Source organism: Euphorbia lathyris, chromosome 4, assembly GCF_963576675.1.
Source record: "Euphorbia lathyris chromosome 4, ddEupLath1.1, whole genome shotgun sequence".
Taxonomy (NCBI): Eukaryota; Viridiplantae; Streptophyta; class Magnoliopsida; order Malpighiales; family Euphorbiaceae; genus Euphorbia; species Euphorbia lathyris.
In genome coordinates this window covers 76,679,266-76,701,725 of record NC_088913.1, presented here as the reverse complement: position 1 = coordinate 76,701,725, position 22,460 = coordinate 76,679,266, and the positions used below count along the sequence as shown (strand labels likewise).

Here is a 22,460-nt window from a genome sequence, read left to right as displayed (position 1 = left end):
GTGTCATAACTCCTTTTGTAAAGTACATCTCCGCTGAGGAAGAAACCCATTGCTAAGCGTCTTATCGTTCTTTTGTCTGAATCTGATGCCCCCAATGGGTATCCTCTGGACATAATATAATTTTTGATGTCATCATACCAGGGTTTCCCATCAGGTTCACGCTCCACATGGTCGCAATACGCTTGTGATTCACGGAGTTCCATTTCAATGGTTGGCATCTCTATACCCTTTTCCAGCTTGAATGCGGAGGCCAAGGTTGCTAAAGCATCCGCCATTTGATTTTCTGATCGGGGAACATGCTCGAATCTGATGTCATGGAATTTCTCGATGCTTTCTAGGATGTGTTCCTGATATGGGATCAATTTAGCATCCCGAGTCTCCCATTCTCCATTTAATTGATTAATTACCAGGGCCGAATCTCCGTAAACCTTTAGTTTCTTGATGTTCATTTCCAAGGCCGCCTTGATTCCCAAAGCACATGCCTCGTATTCAGCTATGTTATTTGTGCATTGGAAACATAGCCTTACGGTTATAGGGAAGTGTTTTCCCTCTGGGGATGTCAACACCACACCTATCTCGTGGCCCAAGGCATTTGATGCCCCGTCAAACCTCATGATCCAGTGATCGCAATCCTCTATCTGGAATATCTCTTCATCTGGGAAGGGAACATCCAGAGGCATATCATGTGTCATCGAGTTTTCAGCTAAAAAGTGTGATATGGCCGATCCTTTGATTGCCTTTTGAGAGACGTACACAATATCATATTCGGCCAGCAGTACTTGCCATCTCGCTATTTTTCCAGTTAGGGCTGGCTTCTCAAAGATGAACTTTATTGGATCCATTAATGATATCAGACATGTGGTATTACTCAACATGTAGTGCCTCAGTCGATGGGCGGCCCACACCAGAGCGGCACAAGTCTTTTCTACCAGGGAATATCTAGTCTCGCAGTCTGTGAACTTCTTACTAACATAGTAAATCGCACGTTCCTTTACACCAGACTCATCATTTTGTGCTAAGAATGCCCCTATGGATTTCTCATGCACCGTTAAGTATAGTAAAAATGGCCTCTCAGCATTTGGGGGGTGCAGCACGGGAGGATTTTGTAAATATTCTTTGATTTTATCAAAAGCATGCTGACAGTCTTGATCCCATTCCCCTGGACGATTCTTCTTCAATAACTTGAAAATTGGTTCACAAGTCGTAGTCATTTGAGCAATGAAGCGAGCTATGAAGTTAGGAATCCTCTGACCCCTTTTTTCGTAGTGGGAGGTGACATTTCTACGATTGTCTTGATCTTGGTAGGATCCACCTCGATTCCTCTCTGGCTGACAATGAATCCTAACAACTTTCCCGATGTGACCCCAAAGGCGCATTTAGCTGGGTTGAGTCGGATGTTGTATTTTCTCAACCTTTGGAAGACTTTTCTCAGCACTTCCACATGATCCACCTCTCTTTTAGACTTGACCACCATGTCGTCCACATAGATCTCCATCTCTTTGTGCATCATATCATGGAATAATGTTACCATTGCCCTTTGGTAGGTGGCTCCTGCATTCTTAAGTCCGAAAGGCATCACTTTGTAGCAAAACGTCCATCAAAATCTGGTTGTATCCTGAGAAACCATCCATCAAAGACAACATAAAATATTCTGCAGTGTTATCCACTAGCACATCTATATGGGGGAGAGGGAAGTTATTTTTAGGTCTTGCCCGATTCAAATCCCTGTAATCCACACACATTCTTACTTTTCCGTCTTTCTTTGGCACTGGGACGATGTTGGCCACCCATTTTGAATAATCGGACACTTCTAGGAAACCGGCGTCAAACTGCTTTTTTACTTCTTCTCTGACCTTTTGGAGAGTATCCGGCCTCATCCTCCTTAATTTTTGTTTCACGGGCCTTGAGTTTGGTTTGAGTGGGAGCTTATGCACCACAATATCTGTATTAAGGCCAGGCATGTCTTTATAGGACCAGGCAAACACATCCTTACAGTCTTTTAACAATGATATTAGCCTTCCTTTGATTTCAGCGCCCAACGAGCCATTTATCTTAGTTTCTTATGGCTCCCAGATTGACAGTTTCTAAGAGTTCATCTTGAGGTTCCATGCTTGCTTTTTGTCTTTCTAAACTTTCTTCAATCTCCTTAGGCACCTCTTCTTCGACTTCTTCTTTGGAGTTGACCTCATATACCGGAAAGTCAAAATTATGCATATGTTTGTGTTTATCAATCATATCAAATTCGCAATCGTTCCTGAGCAAAATAGAAGGAAAATAAGGGGAAATGCTAAAAAATAGTAAGACAAAGAGACAAGGAATGAAAAGGAATAAAGGAGCGTGAAAAGGATAAAAGATGTAGATAGAAAGTGCATATTTATTACTTTGAACTTTATTTGAAAACAACACCCTAAACATACATTAGCTCTTTAAATCTTAGGCATAATTTAAAGAACATATCACAGGTTCATTACATAAGAGTTGGCAATTCAAATGCCCTCCAATTTCGTAGCTCATGCCCATTGGCGAAAACCCAGTCCCCGCCCCCGTTATCTTCTTCTTCTTCGATGATTGCTGCAATTGGGGCCGGCTGGCTTCGTGCCTTTTTGAAAGTATAACCAATATGAGGGATGTTCATTGAGTGGTCCCTTATTGGTTTACCCTCTAGGCTTGCCAATCTCCTTTCCCTCATCAGTGTGTGAATCCTTGCCCTGTCTTCTGGCTTTGGCTTGTATCCCAACCCCTGTCGGAAGCGGTTACCTTCTATATCGAAGTCCTCCCCGTATTGAGCCAGGTTTTTATCTAATCCCTATCCCCGAATCATCTCTCTTGCCACCATCAAGGCGGTCGGCGAGTGCCTTGGGGAAAAGGAACATAGCCCATTTCCAGTGTATATAGCATTTACTACTTCAAACACCTGATATGTGCTTTCGATCGCGTTTTCCTCCTCGTCTATGAAAGGGAATGATGAGCACTGACTAACAAGCATATCCTCCTCCCCAAATACTTCTATCAACTGGTCATTCACAATGAACTTAATCTTATGATGTAGAGACGAAGGTACTACTCCAACAGAGTGGATCCAAGGCCTTCCTAGCAACATGCCGTAGGCCGGGTATATATCCATGACTTGAAAGACTACGTTGAATACAGTCGGCCCTACCATGATGGGCAAGTCTACATCTCTGATTACTTCTCTTCTAGTCCCATCAAATGCTCTCACAAACACCCGGCTCGGGCGTATGTACGAACCATCAACTGGTAGCTTTGCTAGTGTTGTTCTTGGCATGATATTCAGGGAGGACCCATTATCAATTAGCACTTTGGCAACTGAAAATTCTTTACATTTTACTGTTATGTGCAATGCCTTAGTGTGTCCAGTTCCTTCACTTGGTAGCTCATCATCGGTGAAGGTTAGATAGTTGGATGCCACCACATTGCCCACAATATTACTCATGCTTTCTACAGAGATCTCATGGCAGACGTAAGCCCGATTTAAAACCTTGAGTAATGCAGCTCGATGGGACTCTGAAGTTAGGATCAGAGATAGTAAAGAGATTCGAGCAGGAATCTTGTTCAGTTGCTCAATCACTTTATATTCACTTTGTTTCACTATCCTTAGAAACTCAAGTGCGTCTTGATCATCCACAGAACTCCTGGCGGGGGGAGCCTCAAGTTCCTCCTCCATAGGGCATTCACCCTCCTTTGCCTTGCCCTTTCTTCGTCTATCAACTTCCTCTTGGCGTTTTCTTGCAATCTCTTCTGAAGAAAAACAACGCCCGCTTCGGGTCATTCCAGAAACGCCAGTGATCTCTTCCCTAGTTTGGGCATTGTTACATGTCTGGGTTGTGACAACGTTCCCATACACCCATGGCACCGCCTTGTCGCTATTGTAAGGGAAAGGGTGTGGGGTCTGAATGTCTATCTTTGCAAAGGATGTCACGAAGTCTTCCCTTTTTTTTGGTTCCTTTGGCATCCAATCTATTACTAATCGGACTGGCTTTGCTACCTCATCACCTTGTATCATGCTTACTGGAGAGCCCCGTTAACTCCTTGCCCAAACGCCATGATTCCGGAGTCCATGTACTCTTGGACTTTGCCTCTGAACTGGTTGCATTTCTGGATTACATGATCGACATTCTCTTCATGATACAGACAACTACCATTCTTTGTTCTTTCTTGAATCAGACCGACCTGGCACATTGCCCAATAGACCTGTTCCATTGGCATGTAGACTTTGTCCACTTTGGTCTTGTATTCATACCAGTCTTCACTAATGATCGCATTGGTACTGGTGCCACCCCCGTGATTTGGGAGGGGATTGGTTTTCACATCGGGCTTCCGGCTGGTTTCATTGAATTTTAACCATCCCGCCCTTACGAGGGATTGCACCTTCCTCTTAAAGGCCATGCAGTTCTCGATCGTATGCCCAAGAGACCCTGCATGATATTCACACTTGTGCTCCGGCTTGTACCATTTTGGATAAGGTTCACTCATAACACCTAGAGGGGAGACTGCTATCTGCTTGCTTTTTAACAACTGAGGGAACAATTCTGCATACGTGATAGGTATCGGATCAATAGGTTCAAATACTCATCCTCCTCTTTGATTCTTGAAATCATTCCCCTGAGGCACGCTCGCCACGTAACTCTCTCGAGGCATGGTAGGGGCATAAGTTTTCACTTCTTGGGTGAAGTCTATCATATGATTCTCTTCTTTTTTCTTGATCCCATTATTCCCGATTCTTTTGATTCCTGGCTTGTCTTGGAATGCTGACTCCAGTTTTCCACTTCGAAAAGCCACCTCTATCCTATCTCCTGTTATGACAAAATCTGAGAACCTTGTCGCGCTTTATGCAACGAGGGCGCCGTAAAAAGGTGCATGCAGAGTTTCCAAGAATATTCCAATCATTTCTTTTTCTGTCAGGGTTGGTTTTACTTGAGAAGCCTTGTCCCTCCAAGCCTGTGCATATTCTCTGAAAGTCTGATCCTTTCTCTTTTCAGTGTTCCTTAAGTCCTCCCTTGTTGGTGCTAGGTCCACGTTGTGTCTGTACTGCCTAATGAAAGCGTCGGCTAGATCACTCCATTTTCGGATAGAGGTCTTTTCCAGTTGCATGTACCAGCTCATAGCGGTCCCCTGCAGGCTTTCTTGGAATATATGCATCAGTAGCTTGTTGTTACTAATGTATGATGACATTTTCTGGCAGTACATGGTCAAATGGTCCTTTGGACTTGTCAAGCCCGAGAACTTCTCAAAATTCGGGATGCGGAATTTATACGGAACTATAACATCTGGGACCAAGCAAAGGGCCCTAGCGTCCACCATGTCATAACTTCCTTCCACATTCCTTAGTCGTTCCTCTATCATATTCATCCTCTCCTTCTCGGCCTTATCCTAATCAAGGTCTGGCACCTCTTCTACTTTTGGCTTGTAGGCAGTCTTAGTCGGAGGCCTTTCCTCATCCTCTCCATTTTTCGACCCTTTTGGTGAGTTGGGTCCTGAAGTTTCTGCATCGTCACCGCTCTTATTTTTTCCTTTCAAGAGCCTCACCAAGACGGCCATCTGTTCCTTTAGCTCATCGATTCCGGCCAACTTCTCTCTTAGCTGATCCATCTCCTCCCGCAACTGCTCTGCCATTGTTCTCGATCGGGTTTGGTAGTGATAGGCCAGCAGAACTTTTCGTGAGTCATGTTTGTGCTTTTAAAAGATCTGTGAATATATCATTATTATTAATGTCGTGATCTTATCACATGGTTTTTTGCAAAAAGGAGAATCAAAAGGTAAATAAAATGTGGAGATAACAAATGATTTCATTCAAGCAAAACACGTTCATTACATCATACATGAAGAACATCAAAACAACATATAAGCAAAGATATTTGACTCCTCTCTCATCCTTCAAGTGTATCTCCCATAGTGCCTTAGTTCACTGATGAGCTCGTCGAGGTACCTTGCCAGCCCTTCTCCTTGGGTGTCCAGTGCGACGAAATTTGCCCTTTCATTAGCCAAATCCTGGGCCATATCCCCTGCTCTCATAGCCACTTGGCGTAAGGTTCTTATAGCATCTGACATGTGTCCCTCGGCCGTTGACCTTGCCTCCTGCTGGTGTTGCAATTCTTCACTCATCTTCTCTAGATGTTCTTGATTGTGTTGGTGCATTGCCCGTAATGTGTGAACATCAGTGTTGTATGCCTGGATTTTTGCTGCCACGGCTTCGATATAACAATTGTACTTTTGGGTTGCCCGATCCCTTTCTTCTTTCATGAGTAGATTAGCTTGTTCAAGATCATCCACCTTGTTCCGCAAACGATCCACTTCTCTATCCCGGGGTATTTTGGCAGATCGTTCTTCCATCTCCACTATTCTTTCTGGTGATACTTCTTCCAATACCATCCTTGGGGGATTGAATGCGAATTTCTTATCCCGTGTTTGGATCCAGTTTTCGTACCCAGTGCTAACTGAACTGTTACGAACATTCTTGATTGTGGTCACTTTTCTCCAAGCCTGGGACATGGTTTTTATATTGTTCTGAGCATAGCTGTCTCCATACGTGAACCCTGATTGCCTGAGGTTGGCTATCGCTGGTATGAATTGCTTAGAACCAAACTGTCTTCTTACCATGCACGGGGCATAGCCAACTCCCCCCCCATGGTCCCAAGAGCGGTACCCATAGGTATGTACCACATTTGAAGATGGTCTCCCTATCATTCGCCCATGGGGCCTGCCATTTGATATTATCCTCCTGGATGTTCAAGAAGAACTTTACCCAATTCTTCTTAGGTTGTCCGGTCCTGGGCCATTCTGCTTTCCCATAACAAGCTATGTGATTCCTGAGTAGGTCGTAACTTTGTTCATATTTTACATCCGGGTATCTGAAGTGTTCAGGGCATCGAATGTGACTTAACATCCATACACATAAGAGTTGTGCACACCCTTCGAATCTGCCCCCGAATATCCGACAATTGTCCAAAGATCTGATCGTCTCGGCTAATATTCCAATGATAGGATTCACTCCGAGGACTGAGTTCTGAACAACTTTGGAGAAGAAAACCACTACCTTAGGATCGATTTTTCCTAGATGTTTTGGGAAAAGGATGAGGCCATATAGAAGCAACGCCAGCATTCTGGAGCCTTTATCGCAGTTCAAATTTTCCCGGGCAAATTCCAGCATTCTAGCAACGTTGAAGTCACTACCACTCACTAAGTCTCCCAAATCCTTAACCTGTATACCGATCAGATTGGTTAGTTGCCTACTCGGATTCTCATTTTTACTATATTCGTATAATCTGTTTTCATCTTTTAGTGGGATGTTGAGGAGCTTATGGTATTCTTCCAGCGTAGGAGCCAAGTCGTAGGTTCCGAAGGTGAAGCATTTATAGCTTGGATCCCAAAATTCGACCAGGGCCCTGATCAATGATGAGTGAACCGGAATTAGTGGCAAGAAGGTGAGCCACCCATACTGCAAGGAGAACCTTCGGACTGCCTCTCCCGACATTCTCGCTGTAAGTTCCTTCAACTCCGTTAGCTCATTTTGGACACAACTAACCTCATACGGGTCCGGTAGGGGAGAATCTTCCGGAGCCGCCATACTATCACCATGTATCCCCTGACTTTTTCGTGACCAAGCTTCGACATCAGGTTCATTAAAGGCAGTGCACATGTTTAAATAAGCCGCCATAAGAGAGTGCCAAATATCCCTGTTTATATATTTATTTGATAGTAAACATGAAAGAAGCAAGATCGTTAGTGCGCAGAAATTATTTACTAATACACGTGCCATATGCATGATATTATTTCCCTATTCAAACCATGATAGTGACATTTGAAGGTTTCCAGAAAGCCCCATTTCATTCATTCAAAATTCTGTTACATTCATGTTGAAAGAAACACCAGAGGATCATTTCTAACAAGTCCTAAAACGATCCTTATAGTGTTTCTTTTAGAAAAAAAAAGAAAAGATTTACAAAATGAAAGGCGTTCACTCGGAAGAGTTAGCTTTACAAAAAGTCATTAAACGCCTATTTTTTCACAGAATTGGACCAAGATCACTGGTCTTCCCACCCGATAGCCGTCACAAAAAGTTCGCTTCGGGGCACCCATTCATAGCTAGGGCTTTTACAAAAAGAGGTTCACAAGGACTAATCATTAGTTCCACACGAGCTAGTAGCCTCGACATCATTTGTGGCTTTCTCCAACTGGTGAGCAATTCCATTCCCTCATTCTGATAGTGGGGCGTTGTTTCCTCGAATCATATTTCCTTCTAGGGCTACAGTCGACTGCTCCTGTTGCAATATCGGGTTTGGGGGACTCCCATGTGCCATGCCTTCCTCAGATTGACCGGGGGCAAAGTTCTCATGGGCGTCCTTCTGCTGTTCGGGCCCCCCTACCCAGTTGATGGGCACCAGGGCATCTTGATCTTCAATGTAAAGCTGATTTAAACCCCACTGTGGGTCCCATTCACCTACGTCAATATCCATGTCCTCTTCTTCGTCAGACTCATCTTCATCGTCATTTTCTTCATCGTCCTCTTCATCATCTGATGACCAGAGATGGTTCGTCGGGTTAGGTGAGTAGCTAATTAGGTAGCATTGGCCCTGTGGTTCCAACTCCCCTCCTGGCTTATCGGGGTTTTGATTCCTTCGAACGTCTTCTGGTAATGCAATGCTGACAAATGACGGAATGACACAATAGATTCCATTGGGAGCGCATCAGTAGTGGGTTTAATCCTTCCATCGAAACAGTAGTTGGCTGGATCAATCAAACCCGGCAGAATTCTACTGACATCCATTCCGTTGATAGTTATCAGTTTTCTCTTTATTGCACTCCATACCCCAAGATGTTTGATATGGTCGATCATAGAGTTCTCGGTATAGCTTCGCACCAAACGGTAACGTGCTGCGGGAGTGATGGTCACAACATTCTGGTCTTCAACTGACAGATGGTCCCATATCTCGAACATTACCAATCCATATGGGCAGTGAGGACTGGTGTTCACGAGTGTTTCCCACGCATCTAAACTTGCAAAGTCGGTCATCCAGTGACAGAAGTAAGATGCTGGCGCGTCCTGCTCCCTCCAGGTATTTATGCATTTAAGCAGATAACTCTTGTCCACCAACATCCCTAGTCTTCCAATTCTGGCAAGCGACCACAGGATAACATATGCTTCTATAGGAAATGCCATGATGTTTTCCGCAGCCACATAGAAGCAATTTAAGTGCGGGAACTCTGGATGCCAATCAGGGTGCCTTAAAGGGGACTCATGGATCCCGTACTTCTGGAACAGTACCAGTTGCATGGCTCTTGCAGTTCGCTCGGCCCCTTGTCGGATACTCTTTCTAGCTATGTCTAGGATCACATCACTCGGTAGTTGACTCATGATACGTCCCTCAACGGCTTCGTTCATGACTCTGGACTTTCTAGAAACAAATCATCTGTTACTTTCATGGTTTTTATAGGGAAATTAAATAAAGTTGTGTAATGCTAATGTATGCATGAATGCCACTTTTCGGGTAAGTAGCCCTTCGTTCAGACTAAAATTATATTACATATTTTAGGGAAGTAATTTACACAAATAAACATATATACGCGGTGCATATCATGATGCAAACCTAAAGGGTGAACCTGCACAAAACGGGTAGCTTCTACAAGGTAGCTTTTGGTTCTAGTTCTAATTGAGTGGTTACCAAATCCTTAACCCTTCAGCATTGATAGGGAAGTCCAATTTGGCTTGAAAACGTTTCAGGACCCGTTCCCGGTTTCCCGAGTGGTATCCGTACTTTGCCTCACCTATCCTAGAAGGGTAGATCATAACATGACCTTTGGTGTTCGGGTGATAGTGTGGTTCATATGATACGTGTAATAACGAAATAACATAAATAATTAAAGTGATAACAAATAGCATATCGAATAATTATTAAACACATAATATCATTTTGTATAGCTAGGACAAGTCCCCAGCAGAGTCGCCAGCTGTCGCACCCTGGCTTTCGGTTTTTCACAGGTCGGGGTGCGTGGCCGGCTCGATGCCTTTCTATGTTTGGAGGTTTCGAGTCGCCACCAATCAACACTTTAAAACACGTGTGCGGGCGTGATTGGGCACCCTACTTAGTCGGATCGAACTCTGTATAGTTAGGGTTTTGATAAGGATAGTCGTTGCAGAGATCCGAGTTTGTTTTTCCGGTTACGTGTAGGGAAGAGACGTGATCTCATCCTAACCCGCCCGACGTATCGATACTATAACGATATTAGGTGTCCACCATTTGTTTCGCTTTAAGTATTTTATGTAAACCAGATACTCGTGTTTTGGGGTTATCGGGATTTGGATTTGTTTTAGTTTGAAATCATATATATAACATACACGTGATTATATTTATCAAATCAAAATCTCGTTTTATTTTACGTATATCACATATACGATAAATATAACATAGATTTTAATCAGGAGTATTTTAAATGTATTATTGAGTTCAAGAGACATTTTCACATCATATTGAGCTAAGTTGATTGACTTTGTGGGTTCGGGATAACTTCTCGACTTGATTATTTTTTTATTTATTTTGGAAATAAGTGTATGCCATACACGTATTCATATTTATCGAATTAAACTCATACCGTATTTTATGTATATCACATATACGATAAATAGAATAGCGGAATTTGATAAAAGGTATTCCGAGTTTATTATTGAACGCTAACGTTTCACGCCATTTAGAATTAACTTGATAAACATTACCTAAAGTTGCAAAAATATGTAAAATTACATGTAAATTGACTTAAACATGGAAATCATCTCTAGACTATACTTCATTAGAGAAAAAAAAAACGAATTATTTAAATCAAAACATAAGATTAACGAAAAGAATATATGTAACGGACAAATCCAGATTTAACAAAAAAAAAATAAAACTAAAAATAAAAACAAGAGTAAAATGGGAGACAAATATTAGTTTAAAATAGGTAACTAATCAAACTAAGTTAACATAAGAAAATAACTCAAATTAATAAAAAGAAAGTAAAATAGTCTAAGGAGTTAATCTATAACAACATAACAAAAATAAATTACATCAGTACCTAAATCATATTGAGTCTAATCTTAGAATTAGTAGCTTAATCATTTATATTTTCGTATATGAAAATGAAATAACAAACTAATTACAAAATTAATACCAAATCATACCAACAAAATGTGAGAAAATGAAAAATAAAATTGAAGTGGGCCTTTGGTGAGGCAAAGAATTCGGCCAGCCCAAAGCAAGAAATTAAAATGATTTTCCTAAACTTAAACCCTACACACATATTCTTTCTCAAATTGACAGACACATCTACGCCTCCCTTTGCTTTCTCTTCTTTTCTCACATCCCTGTAACATGATCAGTATGCTCTCGCCGGCTCCATGGATTCTGACTTCTTTCCCCACCGTTTTCACTCTTATTCACTCTTCCGTAGGCTCTCTCAACCAAGCCCCATGGCCTCTCGTCTCATTTCGAGCCTTTAAGAGGCTCTGTCGAACGGATTCTATCGACGGTGGCGACCGCCCCTTTTCTACCTCCGATGAGAACATTTGAGGACCTGAGGAGGTCCGATCTAGTCCTAATTTCGACATGCAAGGTAAGTTAGGTGATTTGTGGTCTCCTCTCTCTCTCTCTACCCCTTCTTCCCTGATTTGGCTATTTTTCCCTGGGTTTATCATGAGTTCTGAGAACTCTTATAACCATATTCGGTGTTTTTGGGCTAAATGCTTGCTGTGCTGGGCTTCTTTGGTTTCTTGAGTTTCTAGAACTCAAACTTGAGAGTGCTATGTGTTGTTCCTAATCTACTCCTATTCTGTGTTATTGGATGGAAAATGAATGCTTGCTATGTTGGTATTTTGGTTCCTTGAGTTTCTGGAACTCGAATGTAGGATTAACGTTTGCTATTTTAGCCCCATTCATGTTCTATGTTGCTGGATGAAAATGAATGCTTGGTATTTTTTTGGTTTTTTGAGTTTCTGGAACTCAAACGTAGGATTAATGCTGCTATTTCAGCCCCATTCCTGTTCTATGTTACTGGATGAAAATGAATGCTTGGTATTTTTTGGTTGTCTTTTTTCATATACGAAAAGAAATGAGAGAGGGCCATGATGAAAACGCTTTTGTTTTGAAAGGAAAAGCTTTTTACCAGTAAAAATGTCGATTCTTTTCTTCTTAGGCAAAAACTGTAACCATCTCTTTGTTAGATTTTGGGAAGGCATTTTTGTCTTAAGAAAATATGAACTTGATGTTTTTTTCTTTTGGTGAAACCCAGTTTCAGTTTATCATTCGCTTATATCTGAGCTCATATTTTGTTTAACCTCATGTGAACAATATACTTTGTGAATATGAGAGCTGAGCAAAAAGAAATAAACAAAATAACAAGCTTTAAAGCAGGTATATACGTTATTGAAAGATAAGATATGTAAAGGTGGTAGTTTTACTACCTTTGATTATGTATGTCTGTGTTCCTATTACAGCTTTGAGTTTTCGTAAGCTCTCTTCTTCTTCAATCACTGGACACAGTAACTAAGATTACCATATCCAGTAACAAAAAGGAGAGATCTTTTCCTTCCTCCACCACCCCTCTGTCGTGGGACCTTGCCCCTATTTATACTAAAATGATGGGTTTACATGATGGATTTACAGACTATCTTTTGGGTAATTCATATATTACATCCCTACCCTTTGAGGAGTGTGAAGGATATTTGCCTACCTTTTCACTAATCAGAAGCTTCTGAAGTCTTCCATCCTCAGCATGGGCTGAATCCGCACTTTTTGAATTTGTGAGGCTTCTCCTCTTGCTTGACTTACCAAAATTACCATTTGGTCCTTGAACTTTTTGGAACGCCTATTGAACTTTTTTGTCTCGGATGACCTTTGCTGCTTCGGTTGAATTTTAATTTAACGTGGTTAAATTCAATAGCCCCGATTAAATTTGGTTGCCTCGGATGTAATTTGGTCGCCTCAGATGTAATTCGGTCGCCTCGGATTTAATTCGGTTGCCTCAGATGTAATTAGGTTACCTCGGTTCGAATGTGGGCTTTGACCCTACTTTTCGAGGGCCTTGAGTTGCCTCGAAGTTTGAAGTGGAGTACAGAAACTCCCGATATTGAAGTGCGGGCATCCGGGTCCGCTATATATATGTGTTAGACTTTAATTTTTCTGCAAAAAAGAATGTAATCACAGATTAGATATTTGTAGCAGAATGTAAATGTACCTATGTATTTATATATTAATAAAGCTTGAGTTTCTTTCCATATTGTTGTCTTTATTAGCATACTCCAATTAGCCAAATTAATTAATTGCTAATAAGAGTTCGAAAATGCAACTCTAACCATAATAACTCGACAATTAAAATTTGGAGACAAGATAATTTAAACGTACGTACACGGCTAATAAAAAGAACACGAATAATAATCATGAAAAAATATCAATCGCGGGCCATTTGGTAAAACAAGTTTGGACCGTGATTATGAAGGGCATTTAAAGAATTGCTCAACACGGTATTAATTACGGCTCACTATTTACGAGTCACACTGATTTAGCATAAATTGACGACTCGACTAAATAAATAATTTATAGCTCAAATTTAAGCAAATTCGATTTTATTCAAAATACGGGAACACATGTCGAATTCATAATAGGTTAAAATTTTACTTTAATTCTATTAAGCCGCCCTTGGAATATAAACCGATATTTATACCAACCTATACCGCAATGTGACAAATTAGCCTTAATAATACAATTTTTCCTAGCGAATTATTTTTGAGATAACATTACATATTTTGAATAATTTACGAATTGTTCAGATTTTAAGTAAATTTACAAAAAAAGACAATAAAAAGGACCCGGACAAAAATGGGTATCTATAGTTGCCCCCCTTTGTATATCTCCATTTAAAATGGAGTATACAAAGTAGACCGAGATACACATTTTCGCCGGTTTATTATTAGAAAGGGTTAGAAGTGAGTGATTGAAGTCTCCCTGCTCCTGTTTGATTTTTGCCTGTGTGCGTCTGAAGTGCTTGAAGTGTCTCAGAATGGCTTTGACCGACCATTCTTCGGGTTTGGATGGGTGTTGTGACTATCTTGTTCTTTTAGTCGAACTGCAAAGATAGCCACATATTGTTTTGAGTTATTTTCGTCGGTGCGTCCTGCTGCTTAGACGCTTTGACTGCATCCTGCTACTTAGATGCAATGACTGTCTTGTTTCAGAGGCCGAACTGCTAAGACAACCACATGCTACTTAAAGACGTTTTCGTCGATGCGCCCTGCTACCTAGAATCTTCGACTGCACCCTGCTACTTAGATGCGGTGACCGTCTGTTAGGACATCCACGTGTTGTTGATAACATGTTTTCGTTGCTGCGCCCTACTGCTTAGACGCTTTGACTGCACCCTGCTGCTTAGGTGCGATGATTGTCTTGTCTTGCCATTCAGACTGTTTAGACAGTCAGGTGTTGCTTAAAGATGTTTTCATCGACGCGTCTTGCTACTTAGACGCTTCGACTGCACCCTTTTACTTAGATGCGGTGACTTCCTGCAAGGATAGCCACGTCTCGTTGCAACTGTTCTTTGAGTGTTTAGAGCGACTCCCTGCAACCGGTGTGAGTTTTGTGAGCGGGTCCCTGCAACTTGTTTGAGTTTTATGAGTGGCTCCCCGCCAAAAATGCGCATTGGATGTAGACAGTGCTTAACTGTTACTGATCTCCGATCCGGATTAATTCTGCTGAAGATTCTCTGGGTTTTTTTATTATTATTTTATTTTAGTTTTTTTTAGCCTTTATGGTAAGAACATCAGGGCTATGCAATGGAAAATGTATGATGATGCTTATGCATGGCGTGTGGACGACTACTTTAAAGAAAATGTTTTTTCATTGTATGGAAATTTTGTGGTGATCCTATGTACGAACTTTCCAGTTATTTATCACGTTACGAATCTCCTTATATATATATATATATATATATATATATATATATTTCTTTTTAGTTTATCCTCTATTAGCACTTTTCTGAAAGTTGAATTGTTCGTTTGGCCACATCACCCACATGATCTTTCAAGGTAGCAATGACAGAGCACAATTTTTGTACTTTGGAACTGATTCAGGGACTTTCCTTGCAGGAAGCATTTTTTCATCGTTATCCTTTCTTTTTCTTTTCTTTATCGTCCTCATATACGTGTATTTTCCTTTCGTTTTTCTTTCTTTCTCCATTTGAGTCCTAAGCATGACATGAGGCGACCTCATATGGTGCTCTTTCTACTTCTTTTTCTTGAGTCTCGGGCCTGTTGTGTAATAGTCTCATGTGCCCCCCTTCTTTCTTATCCCTTTTTTATTATTTACTCTTTCCTTTGTTATGTCAAATTTAATAAAGTGTTTTTTTTATGTAATAAATATGCACATTGGTGAGAGGATAGACGTTTTTTTTTCTTTTTAGGAGGCGGAGAAATATAGTACGGACTTTTATTTATATATGGAATGAGTTACTAAGAAACAAAAGATCGACAAGTCACTTTTGTTCATTCAAGGAGAGATATACAACTTTGATATTCAAGTTACTCGTGAACTATGCATAATATCTCCTAACGGCATCTGAGTTTATGGGGTTCGGTATCTCTTCTCCTTCCATGTCAACAAGGATTAGTGCTCCTCCGGAGAATGCTTTCTTGACAATGTAAGGTCCTTCATACTTTGGGGCCCACTTTCCTCGGGGGTCTTGATGTCTAAGGATGATCTTTTTCAGGACCAGATCCCCTTCTTGGAAGCTCCTAGCTCTCATTTTCTTACCAAACGACTTGATGAGCCTCCTCTGGTATAGTTGCCCGTGGCAGATTGCAGCCAATCTCTTTTCTTCAATGAAGTTTAATTGGACGTATCTCTTCTGAATCCACTCTGATTCTTCGATACCGGACTCCAAGATTATTCTTAGTGAAGGGATTTCCACTTCTATTGGTACGACCGCCTTCATCCCATAAACAAGAGAATATGGTGTAGGCCCTACTGATGTCCTCATCGTGGTTCTATATCTGTGGAGTGCGAATGGTAACATTTCATGCCAGTCTTTGTACGTTAGAGCCATTTTTTGCACTATTTTCTTGATGTTTTTATTGGCAGCTTCTACCGCCCCATTCATCTTTGGTCGATACGGGGTCGAATTGTGATGCTTGATTTTGAACTGGGTACAAAGTTCCTCCATGGCTTTACTGTTGAAATTCTTGGCGTTATTTGTGATAATTCTCTCGGGTAGCCCATACCGGCAGATAATATTGTTCTTGATGAACCTTTTCACCACCGTCGAGGTCACATTTGCATACGAAGATGCCTCGACCCACTTGGTGAAGTAATCAATGGCCACCAAGATGAATCGATGCCCGTTTGACGCTTTGGGCTCAATGGCTCCGATTACATCCAATCCCCACATTGAGAAAGGCTATGGGGAGACCATTACGTGTAACGGTGATGTTGGCATGTTCAAATTATTAGCGTAAATCTGACATTTATGGCACTTTTGCACGTACTTGATGCAATCTGATTCCATGCTCAGCCAGTAATATCCCATTCTCAAAATCTTTCTAGATAGGGCGTGCCCCCCTAGGTGGGTCCCACAGAACCCATCATGCACTTCTTCGATTAGGCGCCTACTTTGGCCATTATCAATGCATCTGACCAAAGTCGTGTCATAACTCCTTTTGTAAAGTACATCTCCGCTGAGGAAGAAACCCATTGCTAAGCGTCTTATCGTTCTTTTGTCTGAATCTGATGCCCCCAATGGGTATCCTCTGGACATAATATAATTTTTGATGTCATCATACCAGGGTTTCCCATCAGGTTCACGCTCCACATGGTCGCAATACGCTTGTGATTCACGGAGTTCTATTTCAATGGTTGGCATCTCTATACCCTTTTCCAGCTTGAATGCGGAGGCCAAGGTTGCTAAAGCATCCGCCATTTGATTTTCTGATCGGGGAACATGCTCGAATCTGATGTCATGGAATTTCTCGATGCTTTCTAGGATGTGTTCCTGATATGGGATCAATTTAGCATCCCGAGTCTCCCATTCTCCATTTAATTGATTAATTACCAGGGCCGAATCTCCGTAAACCTTTAGTTTCTTGATGTTCATTTCCAAGGCCGCCTTGATTCCCAAAGCACATGCCTCGTATTCAGCTATGTTATTTGTGCATTGGAAACATAGCCTTACGGTTATAGGGAAGTGTTTTCCCTCTGGGGATGTCAACACCACACCTATCTCGTGGCCCAAGGCATTTGATGCCCCGTCAAACCTCATGATCCAGTGATCGCAATCCTCTATCTGGAATATCTCTTCATCTGGGACGGGAACATCCAGAGGCATATCATGTGTCATCGAGTTTTCAGCTAAAAAGTGTGATATGGCCGATCCTTTGATTGCCTTTTGAGAGACGTACACAATATCATATTCGGCCAGCAGTACTTGCCATCTTGCTATTTTTCCAGTTAGGGCTGGCTTCTCAAAGATGAACTTTATTGGATCCATTAATGATATCAGACATGTGGTATTGCTCAACATGTAGTGCCTCAGTCGATGGGCGGCCCATACCAGAGCGGCACAAGTCTTTTCTACCAGGGAATATCTAGTCTCGCAGTCTGTGAACTTCTTACTGACATAGTAAATCGCACGTTCCTTTACACCAGACTCATCATTTTGTGCTAAGAATGCCCCCATGGATTTCTCATGCACTGTTAAGTATAGTAAAAATGGCCTCTCAGCATTTGGGGGGTGCAGCACGGGAGGATTTTGTAAATATTCTTTGATTTTATCAAAAGCATGCTGACAGTCTTGATCCCATTCCCCTGGACGATTCTTCTTCAATAACTTGAAAATTGGTTCACAAGTCGTAGTCATTTGAGCAATGAAGCGAGCTATGAAGTTAGGAATCCTCTGACCCCTTTTTTCATAGTGGGAGGTGACATTTCTACGATTGCCTTGATCTTGGTAGGATCCACCTCGATTCCTCTCTGGCTGACAATGAATCCTAACAACTTTCCCGATGTGACCCCAAAGGCGCATTTAGCTGGGTTGAGTCGGATGTTGTATTTTCTCAACCTTTGGAAGACTTTTCTCAGCACTTCCACATGATCCACCTCTCTTTTAGACTTGACCACCATGTCGTCCACATAGATCTCCATCTCTTTGTGCATCATATCATGGAATAATGTTACCATTGCCCTTTGGTAGGTGGCTCCCGCATTCTTAAGTCCGAAAGGCATCACTTTGTAGCAAAACGTCCCCCAGTAAGTGATAAAAGTGGTTTTTTCGCGGTCTAGGACGTCCATCAAAATCTGGTTGTATCCTGAGAAACCATCCATCAAAGACAACATAAAATATTCTGCAGTGTTATCCACTAGCACATCTATATGGGGGAGAGGGAAGTTATCTTTAGGTCTTGCCCGATTCAAATCCCTGTAATCCACACACATTCTTACTTTTCCGTCTTTCTTTGGCACTGGGACGATGTTGGCCACCCATTTTGAATAATCGGACACTTCTAGGAAACCGGCGTCAAACTGCTTTTTTACTTCTTCTCTGACCTTTTGGAGAGTATCCGGCCTCATCCTCCTTAATTTTTGTTTCACGGGCCTTGAGTTTGGTTTGAGTGGGAGCTTATGCACCACAATATCTGTATTAAGGCCAGGCATGTCTTTATAGGACCAGGCAAACACATCCTTACAGTCTTTTAACAATGATATTAGCCTTCCTTTGATTTCAGCGCCCAACGAGCCATTTATCTTAGTTTCTTGTGGCTCCCAGATTGACAGTTTCTAAGAGTTCATCTTGAGGTTCCATGCTTGCTTTTTGTCTTTCTAAACTTTCTTCAATCTCCTTAGGCACCTCTTCTTCGACTTCTTCTTTGGAGTTGACCTCATATACCGGAAAGTCAAAATTATGCATATGTTTGTGTTTATCAATCATATCAAATTCGCAATCGTTCCTGAGCAAAATAGAAGGAAAATAAGGGGAAATGCTAAAAAATAGTAAGACAAGGAGACAAGGAATGAAAAGGAATAAAGGAGCGTGAAAAGGATAAAAGATGTAGATAGAAAGTGCATATTTATTACTTTGAACTTTATTTGAAAACAGCGCCCTAAACATACATTAGCTCTTTAAATCTTACGCATAATTTAAAGAACATATCACAGGTTCATTACATAAGAGTTGGCAATTCAAATGCCCTCCAATTTCGTAGCTCATGCCCATTGGCGAAAACCCAGTCCCCGCCCCCGTTATCTTCTTCTTCTTCGATGATTGCTGCAATTGGGGCCGGCTGGCTTCGTGCCTTTTTGAAAGTATAACCAATATGAGGGATGTTCATTGAGTGGTCCCTTATTGGTTTACCCTCTAGGTTTGCCAATCTCCTTTCCCTCATCAGTGTGTGAATCCTTGCCCTGTCTTCTGGCTTTGGCTTGTATCCCAACCCCTGTCGGAAGCGGTTACCTTCTATATCGAAGTCCTCCCCGTATTGAGCCAGGTTTTTATCTAATCCCTATCCCCGAATCATCTCTCTTGCCACCATCAAGGCGGTCGGCGAGTGCCTTGGGGAAAAGGAACATAGCCCATTTCCAGTGTATATAGCATTTACTACTTCAAACACCTGATATGCGCTTTCGATCGTGTTTTCCACCTCCTCTATGAAAGGGAATGATGAGCACTGACTAACAAGCATATCCTCCTCCCCAAATACTTCTATCAACTGGTCATTCACAATGAACTTAATCTTATGATGTAGAGACGAAGGTACTACTCCAGCAGAGTGGATCCAAGGCCTTCCTAGCAACATGCTGTAGGCCGGGTATATATCCATGACTTGAAAGACTACGTTGAATACAGTCGGCCCTACCTGGATGGGCAAGTCTACATCTCTGATTACTTCTCTTCTAGTCCCATCAAATGCTCTCACAAACACCCGGCTCGGGCGTATGTACGAACCGTCAACTGGTAGCTTTGCTAGTGTTGTTCTTGGCATGATATTCAGGGAGGACCCATTATCAATTAGCACTTTGGCAACTGAAAATTCTTTACATTTTACTGTTATGTGCAATGCCTTAGTGTGTCCAGTTCCTTCACTTGGTAGCTCATCATCGGTGAAGGTTAGATAGTTGGATGCCACCACATTGCCCACAATATTACTCATGCTTTCTACAGAGATCTCATGGCAGACGTAAGCCCGATTTAAAACCTTGAGTAATGCAGCTCGATGGGACTCTGAAGTTAGGATCAGAGATAGTAAAGAGATTCGAGCAGGAATCTTGTTCAGTTGCCCAATCACTTTATATTCGCTTTGTTTCACTATCCTTAGAAACTCAAGTGCGTCTTGATCATCCACAGAACTCCTGGCGGGGGGAGCCTCAAGTTCCTCCTCCATAGGGCATTCACCCTCCTTTGCCTTGCCCTTTCTTCGTCTATCAACTTCCTCTTGGCGTTTTCTTGCAATCTCTTCTGAAGAAAAACAACGCCCGCTTCGGGTCATTCCAGAAACGCCAGTGATCTCTTCCCTAGTTTGGGCATTGTTACATGTCTGGGTTGTGACAACGTTCCCATACACCCATGGCACCGCCTTGTTGCTATTGTAAGGGAAAGGGTGTGGGGTCTGAATGTCTATCTTTGCAAAGGATGTCACGAAGTCTTCCCCTTTTTTTGGTTCCTTTGGCATCCAATCTATTACTAATCGGACTGGCTCTGCTACCTCATCACCTTGTATCATGCTTACTGGAGAGGCCCCGTTAACTCCTTGCCCAAACGCCATGATTCCGGAGTCCATGTACTCTTGGACTTTGCCTCTGAACTGGTTGCATTTCTAGATTACATGATCGACATTCTCTTCATGATACAGACAACTACCATTCTTTGTTCTTTCTTGAATCAGACCGACCTGGCACATTGCCCAATAGACCTGTTCCATTGGCATGTAGACTTTGTCCACTTTGGTCTTGTATTCATACCAGTCTTCACTAATGATCGCATTGGTACTGGTGCCACCCCCGTGATTTGGGAGGGGATTGGTTTTCACATCGGGCTTCCGGCTGGTTTCATTCAATTTTAACCATCCCGCCCTTACGAAGGATTGCACCTTCCTCTTAAAGGCCATGCAGTTCTCGATCGTATGCCCAAGAGACCCTGCATGATATTCACACTTGTGCTCCGGCTTGTACCATTTTGGATAAGGTTCACTCATAACACCTAGAGGGGAGACTGCTATCTGCTTGCTTTTTAACAACTGAGGGAACAATTCTGCATACGTGATAGGTATCGGATCAATAGGTTCAAATACTCGTCCTCCTCTTTGATTCTTGAAATCATTCCCCTGAGGCACGCTCGCCACGTAACTCTCTCGAGGCATGGTAGGGGCATAAGTTTTCACTTCTTGGGTGAAGTCTATCATATGATTCTCTTCTTTTTTCTTGATCCCATTATTCCCGATTCTTTTGATTCCTGGCTTGTCTTGGAATGCTGACTCCAGTTTTCCACTTCGAAAAGCCACCTCTATCCTTTCTCCTGTTATGACAAAATCTGAGAACCTTGTCGCGCTATATGCAACGAGGGCGCCGTAAAAAGGTGCATGCAGAGTTTCCAAGAATATTCCAATCATTTCTTTTTCTGTCAGGGTTGGTTTTACTTGAGAAGCCTTGTCCCTCCAAGCCTGTGCATATTCTCTGAAAGTCTGATCCTTTCTCTTTTCAGTGTTCCTTAAGTCCTCCCTTGTTGGTGCTAGGTCCACGTTGTGTCTGTACTGCCTAATGAAAGCGTCGGCTAGATCACTCCATTTTCGGATAGAGGTCTTTTCCAGTTGCATGTACCAGCTCATAGCGGTCCCCTGCAGGCTTTCTTGGAATATATGCATCAGTAGCTTGTTGTTACTAATGTATGATGACATTTTCTGGCAGTACATGGTCAAATGGTCCTTTGGACTTGTCAAGCCCGAGAACTTCTCAAAATCCGGGATGCGGAATTTATACGGAACTATAACATCTGGGACCAAGCAAAGGGCCCTAGCGTCCACCATGTCATAACTTCCTTCCACATTCCTTATTCGTTCCTCTATCATATTCATCCTCTCCTTCTCGGCCTTATCCTAATCAAGGTCTGGCACCTCTTCTACTTTTGGCTTGTAGGCAGTCTTAGTCGGAGGCCTTTCCTCATCCTCTCCATTTTTCGACCCTTTTGGTGAGTTGGGTCCTGAAGTTTCTGCATCGTCACCGCTCTTATTTTTTCCTTTCAAGAGCCTCACCAAGACGGCCATCTGTTCCTTTAGCTCATCGATTCCGGCCAACTTCTCTCTTAGCTGATCCATCTCCTCCCGCAACTGCTCTGCCATTATTCTCGATCGGGTTTGGTAGTGATAGGCCAGCAGAACTTTTCGTGAGTCAGGTTTGTGCTTTTAAAAGATCTGTGAATATATCATTATTATTAATGTCGTG

General features: G+C 42.1%; 1 pseudogene; it reads right to left on the bottom strand.

Moving 5' to 3' along the window:
* Window positions 1–15,570: 15,570 nt before the first annotated feature.
* On the bottom strand, window positions 15,571–22,087 carry LOC136227252 (uncharacterized; annotated as a pseudogene).
* Between the last annotated feature and the right edge of the window lie 373 nt (window positions 22,088–22,460).